This window comes from Cryptomeria japonica, chromosome 11 (assembly GCF_030272615.1).
Source record: "Cryptomeria japonica chromosome 11, Sugi_1.0, whole genome shotgun sequence".
Lineage (NCBI taxonomy): Eukaryota > Viridiplantae > Streptophyta > Pinopsida > Cupressales > Cupressaceae > Cryptomeria > Cryptomeria japonica.
In genome coordinates, this window is record NC_081415.1 from 136,494,983 (window position 1) to 136,506,159 (window position 11,177).

Genomic DNA, 11,177 nt, shown 5'->3' on the forward strand with positions numbered 1-11,177 from the left:
TGTCATATTTTGACATAGCAATTTAACAGGAAGTTTGTCATTCAATCATTGACATAATCATGCCAATTTTCAAATTTGTTTCCCTTCTCAATTGCTCATCAAATCTGGAGATTCTTGTCCTATACATTGATCTCTTTTCTTCGATCATGACTAACCACACTTTGAGTAACCTTATGCTACAAATTTCACTTTGCAATCCACTTACTTTCACTTGCATTTGCAATTGTAGGTGAGATCCACACATCCAATTTGAAGGAGAAAGAAGGATAATGAAGAATCATGGAGGAGAAATTTGCATTGGTTTGCGTTTACTTTGATTGTCTTGTCTTCATATCTCTATTGGTTGAATTAGGAGTTTGGTGGTTACCTAATCGATTGCTTTGATTCCTTTATCTGATTTCCTAGTTACAATTATAAGAGGAAAACTTAAGGCTTAATAAGGAATTGAATATCTATAGGTTCAAAGTGGCTCAAGATTTAATTAGGGCTAGGTTTACACAATTATTTCCTTATATGCAACTCTCATGGAAAATATACCAAGATATTGTGTGTATCATAAAGAAACAAAGGAAAATGGAGTTCACCTTGAAGCTTGTTCATAAACATTTGAGAAGAAAATAACAAGTTGTTGGTTGAAGTTAGAGGATTTCCAGTTAGATGTTTTGGTTGATAGTGGAGTGATCCCTTAAAGGCAGATGTACATTGAGAAACAAGAGATAATAGAAAACCAGATGCATGTTATTGAGGTACTTATCAAAGATTTTAGGAAAGCACAAAAAGAATGTAATGATAAAGGAAAAGACATCATCAAAAAGATTTCATCTCTTCCTTACACTTTCCTCAATGAGAATCAAAATCCCCTCCATGAAGATGCTATTGTCAAAGATTTCAGTTTATTAATTGGTGAAGAGGTTGATAAACAAACTTTCTCATTATCCTCTCTCGACAAGCTGGTGGATATCCAAGTTATTCTGGATGATCTAGCCTCACTTTTCAAAAAGCATAAGAATGCTACATGAACCTCAAAGATTCTATCACTCAGGTCAAGGCCATCACAATTCACATAAAAGGACCTGATCAGGAACAGATGAAAGCAGCTTTGCAAAAGTTCGAGAAATTCATCAAGCATGATCAAAATAGAGTGTCTAGTGGCACTTAATAATTTTCATAGTAGATGCATTTTTGAATAAAACATTGACACCTCAAATGTCATTTTGTATTTAGTTTTTGCACTTAGGCAATGCATGAGTCCAAAGTCAATTGGGACTCTTCTTTGAATTAGTCATAGTTTTTCCTAGATTTTCTTAGCACACCTCTCCTATGTATATGAGGTTTCTCTCTGTAATTGGGATCTATTATCTTTAATCTATATATTGAAACTCTGTCGAAGTGAAGTGCAAAAGTGAAACTTTGTGTTCCTCTTGTGATTTTACAAACTTGATGAAATAAGAAGAAAGCTTTGGCATCCAGAATTTGTGTTGGATTCATTTGTGGTTAATGGTGAGAGTGTTCTTATGTAATTTTTGTTATAAATTCTTATTTACTCAAGTAAAGGTGTGTTGAGAGAATATCATTGAAGTGTAGAGGCAATTGTTAACTTGTGAACTTTATGTCATATCTTGACTATTGTTGTTAGAATTAGGAATTGGCGATCGTAATATCATTTTCAAGACTTTGTACTTCTTAGTGGTATTTTTAAGATAAATTTAGTTGATATATATATATATTAAGGTTACACTTTGAAGACTTTGTGCTTTATTGTGTTATCTTGGAAAGGAAATCATAACTTGAAGACTTTGCGCTTCATATTAATATCATTTCACAAAAGCAATATCGAATGTGAAGCTAAGAATCAATTTAAAGACTTTTTTTTTTTTTCTTGATTTACTTAGTTGACTCATTGGGTTAAAAAAGAATTTGTAAAAGGTTGATAGGATAACCGTGCTTAAACACTCTTTCCAGTCTTGGAGAAGCAATAGAGGACTTTGTGACTTTATGGATACTTTACTTCTTTTCTTATCCATATTATATTGTTCTTTCTTTTCAAGTTAATCTGTAACAAGGAAATTGTAATAATTATTGTTTTTCTATATTGTAAATTATTTCCTGAAAAGAGAGCAAAAGAATAACATCTATCTTGAAAAATAAGATATGATGATGTACCACCAATGTTAGAATAAGAGTTAAAAATTTGTGTCTTATATTTCTAGAATAGAGTAGTAAATTATAGGGAGGGCCTTCCCTTAATAATGTGGAGAATAATCTTGTTTTGTTGTGGTTGAAACCATAATTTTGTAAGCTCTCCTAGTTTGCAAAATTTTCAACCAACATAAGTGTTGCAGTTTCTTGGGCAACATAGTGATCATGTTGGAGAAGAAGCAAATGGGCAGTTGGTAGTTATAATTGATGAAGTAAAAATTATGTTTAAAAAAGTAGAATCATTGTTAAAGGAGCACCATAAGTATCATATATGCGTAGAAAAAGCAGTAGGCAGGTTCAACAAATTACAAGGTATACAACCGCTTGAATTTGCCAAAGATATTGGAGAAGACAAAACTGAACAAGAATGGAAAGATGAGGTCAGGAAGGTTTTTCTTTTTTATATAATAAATAAAGTGATAAATGATTTAGATAAATTAGAGGAGAATTCACTTAAACAGTTTGAAGGATTAACACAATTAGATTATATTATCAAACTTTTGAACAAACAAAATGCTACAGTGGCCAACCAAGCTTATGAAGTTCATATGAAGGCTTGCGAAGAGTTTTGTACAAGGATAAGTGATGGTTTTAATATTTCCACATGATAGGAGGGACAATCGATATTCAAATTATATATCAATTATCTAAATAAGGACCTTGCTAGATCCATGTTGATCACAGGTGCCTTACGTTGAGTTCAAGGAAATTGAATGTAGCTTGAAGATTGGTCTTTCGATCAAGACATTTCAATGCCTTGGTCATTTCTTGAACCATAGGTAATTTGTTTTTACTATTATTTGATCCTTTTCCAGCAAGGTTCCACCTCAGCATGCATATGTAGTGTCAGTTGTTCTCCAGGTCAACGTTCAACAACTCATCTAAAGAAATTGAATCATGAGAGATAACCAATTTGGTTATATTTTCTTTTTCTTATATGCAACACAAAGATGCCTTGGGCATATCCTATGTAATCAAATCAGATTTTGACATATATGCAAATGGATTTGAAGCTTGTTTTTCTCCCTTGTTATTATAAAAGGGAAATTGGTATAATTTGCAAAGGTTTATGAAGGTTTTATTGCAATTGGGCGGGTAGATATACTTTTGAGTTTAACACTAATATAAAAGTTTAAAGACTCTTGTTTAATGGATTGATAATCTCATTTCTGAGTACTTAATTAAAAAATGCTTTATAGATTATCTCCTATTTTATTTTCCTTTTGTTGTATGAATTTGTCTATTTAGGATAGGTGAATTTGTTTTTATGATATTTTCATGAATGTGTGATGCATTAATGGGTTTCCTTCAAGGAAGGGATTAAATATTGTTGATGTGTTGTAGCAATTCATAGAAGACAATAGTGATTTGATAAGAATGATTTGAAATGTGATACATATGAATGTTTATTTAATGCATAAGCATTTAGATCTATATATGTGACATTTCTTAATTCATTTAATGGTTGATCCTATTCCTTGAATCTATTACCTTAGGAATTAGCCACAAATACTTGGCAATTTTAGTTTTTCAATAACCACTTGAATCAAAATCAATGTCACATTTCTTTCTCTGTTGTAGAGGTATAATTAGATGTAGGGTAATTACTCTTAGGCATGCATCAATGTCACATTTCCTTTTTTGTTGTAGAGGCCTTGGATGAGGTTGACATGTTTTATGGTTTCTTAATTTTACGAAGGAACCCTAAAGATTGAATCAATGCTATGGCTAGGGTTTCTAATTTCTTTAGCCTCTAAACTTTCAAAAATTATAAACATATACAAGAAAATAGGAATAAGCCAACTCACTATTCAAATTCACTTTACAATTCTTCTTCAACTTCTCTGCAACACAATCTCTATAGCTCAAGCTTGTCCTTTTTTTCGCCTTCAATCACCTTTTTGCTCAAAATTGAGAAAATCTGCTCGAATTGGTGCTTTTATCAACTATTTATCCACCATCTGTCTTCCATTAATATCCTTTGTACAAGCTTTCATTCCTTGGAACGAGCAGTTGTGAATTTTTAAAACTTCACCGTTGATTTGATTTGATCAATCGTTGTTGACAGACCTTGAAAAATTTTGACCGATGGTCAACTTTGCAACACGACGTCATTGGGTAATTGAAACATTTTGAAACCATCATCGATGAGTTTTGATTCTACCAACAACCAATTAGGAAATGCCACTCTATCTTTTTGTCTGGAATGGACACATAACTTTCCCATATGTGTCATCATCAGTAGATCGTGGGAGTAAAAAACCTCTCCCATCGATCTCCCTCCCAACATAATTAAGTTGTTTTCACTATTTGATGATGTGGATGTCATATGTATGTCATGGTTTAGCAACCTCCTCCGTTGTTGATTCATTGGGATGTATAAGAAAAATTTGTCGATGGTCATTTCTTTTGATGTGTACATCCATGTATGCATTGACGAGTTGATGAGATGAAATTTAAATGTCTTTGAGATGCAGAATCTCACCGACAAGCTTTCTCTTTTTGAGTGTACATCCACATGTGCATCAACGAGTAGATAAAATAGAATTAGAGCCTCCTCTAAGTGTAATATCATGTTGATAAGTGGTTTACCTTTGAACACTATCTACGATGGTATCTTCAAGTCATTAGGATCTAAGAAATCTCCCAGTTAACCTTCAACATCATTCCTTTGTTGACTCCTTGTTGATAGGTGGACATCGTCAAGTCATTGACTTCAAGAAGGATATCACCAATGCCACAAAAATATACTTTTGTTATATATCTATCGTGATGTGTACTTCCACATTGACTCGATAGATCGATGGAACGTGATTTAGACTTCAACAACAACCCAATGACCTCCCGGTGGGATCATGACTAAGAGTGACTTAAAGAACATGCTTTGAAGATCAGATTACTAGGACATGATAGGGGACCAATTCGCACTAACACATGACTTAGGAAAAATAAACATATGTGTGTGAAGACTTAAGAAAAATATATTGACTAGCAAAATAATTTAAGCCTAGGCATGGGGCCAATTAATGCAATGAATTAGAACCCCTAAAGGAAACTTAAGAGGAAAATATTACTAACCAAGATGGTCAACTTAAACATAGATACAGTGGATATTGAAGGTGATTCGGCTTTGGATATTGTAGATCCTAAATTTTTTTTAGGCATACACCATCAAAATGAGGCAATCCTTTTATTCATTCTCCTCAAAATTTGGTTTTTCTCATTTAATGTTTGGTTGAACTCCTTACATTCTTACCTTCCTCTCCAACATGTCGGTGGATAAATGATATACAATGTGACTAAGAATGATTATTTTTCCTATAGACATGACTATTTTTCCTATAAAAAGAATATGTTTTTGAATTTCTAGGACCTCTACCCATATCACATTTATTATGCATTTATAATCTCTTTCTTGATTATTTCGCGTGAAGGAAGCTAGTTCTCTATATATTTATTAGCAACTTCTCTTTTTCATTCCATTTCAATTCCTTCATTTGCCCTTGTTGCTATCTATGTTGGGGGAAAAGCAAGATCGAGTGACTAGGACCTAATCTCACCTTTGCTAACACATTGGGAATACGAAAGAGCCTAGGGAGATAGATAACTTTGGTTACTTATTGTGAGAAAGACAGGGCCAAGGACTATTTCTTAGGGTTTCTATTCCTCTTATTGCAAATGATGAGAAAAACTAGGGTTTGAATGATCATTTAGACTAGGAGATGAAGAATAAAGCACAAATGAACCTGAAATTGAACAAAATTGCAGATCTGAAACTGAGATACTAAAAGCAGGAAAGGGGGAGGATTTTGGATGTACACCTAATGCTGCAAATTAAACAAAACTAACCAGGACCAGGGTTCCACACCACTGTCCCTGATGGACTGACAAAGAGCTGTAACTGAGAAACTCCAAATCTGAGATCCTAAAGTTGCAACCTGTCAAATTTCACTACAAAATGGAGGGACCATGGTGCCATGCCACTATCTTGGGAAGGACTAGGGCACCATGCCCCTATCCCAAGCAAATTAGGGCAAATATGAAGATTTTGGACTTTTCTTGTGCCTTTTGCTGATCTGAAATTGCCTCTGGATGCCTATTCCTGCACTTGCAACTGAAAAGGGAAGGTTTGGGTGGCTATATAGGGTTTTGCCTCAGTCAAACCCCTGTGTTGGTGATTTCCACCCCCACAAATAGTTGATTTGTATAGTAAAATAGTGTGTGGAAGAATCTTGTGTGCGTGCAAGACCCTAGGATGAATGCAAACAATCTAGAGCAACCCTAAATAGTAAACCCTAAATGCTTGTAATTGACAAAGTAAATGCCCTAAATCAATGATGCAAAATGATCTAAATAATGAATGTAAATATGCAAGTTGATGTAAAGAAGCTCATACAAAGACATGAAAATAACATGAAATCATATCAATCCCCAAGGGAGAGATACTGACACTAGATCTCCTATTACTCTTCGATGTCTTCAACGCTCCTAATTGATGATGAATGATTGATGAAATGTTGTTGAATATTGTTGAAGACTCCACATAGGCTTCTCTTTCACTACATAGAAGGCTCCTTGTAATCGCTTGTTCTCTGATCTTGAATTTTTTAGTTGCCTTCAAATGAAGAAAGAAAGCTCTTATGTACGAAACCCTAGATCTTAATTTTGACTTAATTCCATCTTTAAGCCGACCTAAGAATTGAATTTCCCGCCAAAATTTTGGGGTTAATCATTATCATATCATAGGATTATGCTCTCGAAATTTCAGGAAAAAAGTCGAGAACCATGTGCACTCCCACTACGGTTCGACCAACTTTTCACCAAATTTTTAGGGTCGTTAGATATGATGATATTAGAGCGTATCCCAAAGTTACAACTGATTTTGAGGTGTTTTGATATGTGAAATCGGGCCTTAAAGGTCGAAATAGGACATAATTAGGGTTTATGATTAAATGATTTATTGGAGGAATAAAATAAAATAGAAAGGGGCACACTTAGGGTAAAGGGCCTAATTTAATAATGTGGGAAGTGATGAAATATGACTTTAGATTTAATTTAATTAATTAATTAAATGCTTAAAGGGAAATTACAATGCAAGATGCAAACACACTAAGGCGGGTGCTAAACTAAGTGTGAAATTGTACCACCCTAGCAAGGGTGTACAATTTACGACACTACACTATCAATCTAATTTGCATCTATGAATTCTCCTACCTGCTTGATTTCTACCAAAAAATAAATTTCATTTCTCGGTAAATTTTAGATAAGCACCTCTTAGGGGTTTTGAATTATTCTAGCCCCCTCATCACTCATGCAATCAAAAAAATCTTAGGGGAGGATTTCATAATCACTTCTCATAGATGTAGAGTGAATATAGACATCCTTGTTGTATTCCTAGCTTCAATTATCAAGGCAGGATAAGCAAAGTTGACAACCATGCTTGTGTTAGAAGCTCTTTGACGACACTTTTTTGGGAAAAATTGAAATAGTCGTTGCTAATATTGACAACCATTTTGCCATTTTATTCCCACATGACTATTTTGGGGTCAACAAGTTCGTAGGATTCCTATTCTTTCTAGGGAATTTTTGGATGTGTTTGAAGAAAGACAACCTAAAATTCTCAAGCATATGAGATTCGTGTAGAAAGTTTTGGGTCTGAAGTTCAACAAAGGCAGGGATTGGTTCAAGTAATACATCAATGAGGAAGGGTTTGGCGCAAACTATGAACCTAAGCATCATGGGGTGGTTATTGAAGAAGAAGCTTGGCCTTCTGATGATGAACCATAGTTGGGACACCAGGTGTGGTAGGGGCAGACATTCGTGGACCAATCCATCACTAAGTTCTAAGGGATGCTCTGCCCCTCCATTTCTTCTTGCATGCCACTGATACAATTTTTTTTAGTATTTGTTTTTTCTTTTATAATCTGAAGAATGTATAAGCTTGCGAGCTATATTATGTGAGGGACTTTTCTAGTTTTTCTTCTATGTTTAGGGAAAGTATATGGGTTATACAACGATTCTAATAAATCACTCATTTTGATATGATTGTTTGGATTCCCGAGGTCTTTCCAGAATCCTTTAAAATAAAAATTGTAATTCTTTTAAATTATTAATATATATCTCTCACAGCTCTATTGCATATTTCCAATAAAAAATAAGTGAAAAATTATAGAGATTGTGAATACTTCTTTTTTACTTGGAAAATTCAACCCTACAATGACTATTGACGACATCGGGCAATAGGAAGATGAAGGAATAACTTTATTAAAATTATTTAAATGTTTAAAAATTGGAAACTATAAGAATGCTAAAGTAATGGAAAAATTGTCTACAATGATTGGTTGATTGAAAAGAAGATTTGCATCCAACAATGTCTCTCTTATCGACAAGAACTTAAAAAAAAAAGATTTTGTCAATGATCATTCCTTCTGATGTGTCCATCCACATGTGCATTAGTGAGTCAAGAAGATGAATTTTTAATGTCTTCGGGACACAGAATTTCACTGACAAGCCTTCTCCTTCTTTGAATGTTGGATATGCAGGTATCAACAAGTTGCTTAAAACCCAACCAACTCTTTATCATAACATAAGATAAAAATATAAAGGAGTATGAAAAATATTAAAGAAAAAAATGATACATACAATATCTGATGAAAATATTGGGTTTCTTAAATCGGGCTATGTATTGGGAGGAGGTGACAAGAAAGGAGTTTAGGGAAATAATTTTTGAAAAATAGGGGGATTCTTTAGTATGTCATGAACACATGTGATATAACCCAAGTTCACTAAGTGAAGCCCCAGTGATTAAGGTGTTCAAAGGGGCAACCCTATGTCCTAAGTGAAGGCTCATTTAATTATCGACCAAGTACATATCTTCAAAGATGGCACTGACATTGATGTTTAGTAAGGATTCCTAAGTTCTTTATCATTGCATAAAAGGAATGTACTAATCTACTAAAAATATAATCAATGAATATGAACAATGCTAAAATGAGAAACTAATTAACACAACAATTGTTGCAGGTAACTCTAGGAGTAACTCAACAATGGATGTGGGTACAACTTACTAATATAACCAAACAAACTAGAAGCTGGTTGCAACAAGGACTCTTAACTATAGAAATAACATTGAATATGAAATACCAACTAAAGATTGAGAATAATTACTAGTTGCATGCCTAAAACTAAATATTAGAAAGAAGAAAGGAGTCTCATATTACCTCAAGTGGCCCTTTTCTTGAGGGATGCAATTTCAGTGAAGGATAACGCATGCTTGAACCTATAAAATAATTATTATTCTATCATTATTAACTCATGCTCAAACTAACTAGATAATGATTATGCAAAAGATCTAGCAATAACACGATCTATATTGTTTGCATTATATAGTCAACTGATAAGTACGACAGTAGATTGATTACTAACAATCAAAGAAGATTATCACTAGAATGACACTTTCCTTATTTAAAGTATTTAGAGAAGATTATAACTAGAATGACACTTTCCTTATTTAAAGTATTTAGAGAAATCATTCCATTAACTTCTTCCAATTGAATCTATCCAAATGTCACTTTACCCTAAGACTGAGGCAACTTATTCTAAGAAGAAAAATAGAAATAACGGATTAACACTACATGAGTTTGCTTCATAATAGACTCTTTTATTGAGCAGTAACACAAAACTAGGAAATGGTTGTTTCATTAATTCAATATTAATGATGCATAACTTCATCTATTCCCATGATGCATTGTATTCTCAACACCCTCTAGAAAGACAAAGTCAACAAGGCCTCTTATTCAATCGAGACTCTTCTCTTTCATGTTTGTTACTCCCACGCGTGTTGACAAAGTTCCACCTTCTTTGGCTGTAGATGGAATTGAGATATGTTGACTATAGCCAGCTCATGCTTCCTACTACATGTTAGTTCTAGCAATGGAAATAATCCACATAAATTAATGTTCATCACATTTATCAACATATCATCCATTAAAACACATTGCATATCCATATCAATATACCATACATGTATATATATTATAATTAGCAGTAATATGGTTTTAAGGATTATTACAAAATATAATAAGTCTGATGATAATATGGTAAAAGTTTGTTAAAGTACTCGGAAAATAAGTGAACTCAAGACAATAATATATCTCATCAACATCACCCATATTTATTGTGAAGTAAACACAACCACATATTATATTGCAAACAAAAGGGTGGAGTCGGATGAAAAAGAAGTAGTTATAGATTCTTCAAGGATATGGCCAAAATTGGTTAAAATATTAAAAAATGATAAAAAGGAACCTATGGGTAGAGACAAAGATGTAGGTTGAAAGTGAGAAAATTTCAAGAGAAGTGAGAGAGATCTGGGTAGTACTAAGATTAGTTTCTCAAACAAGCAAGAACAAAATTAGAAAAAGGGACAAAGGAAATATTAATTTGGGGGAAAACTACAATATGATCACATCAAAGATATGGAACGAAATAATTAAAAAGAAGAATTGAAAAGACAAGAGAGGGAGACGAATCCTAGGATTGCTAATGGATGAGGATTGTGTTATGGAGGAAGCGATGGATCTAGAAACATTTCAAAAAGCTTTCTTTTATGTGGGAGGTTGCAAGATTTTTTTGATTTGGGAGAGGATTTGGTATTGTTCTTATGCACTTGAGATTTAAATTGGTCATGCTTTTCTCAATGAGCACCTGGTTTTTTTTCTTGGCAAAACCGATAAAGGAAAAGCAAAGTACAAACTGTTCTTGATTGAGGAGGAGACAATTTTAATGACGATCAAGAAGGTGATTGGGATGATTGTTTCATCATGCAACCACACGCATGATGGAGTGCTTTTGGAAGTGTTCTTCATTAATGTAACACAAGCCACAAGACTGAATTATCATGCGTGCAAAATGACAAAAATTGGTGAAAGCTAAGATCAAACATGATGTTCTAACTACCATTACAAAGATTAATGTTG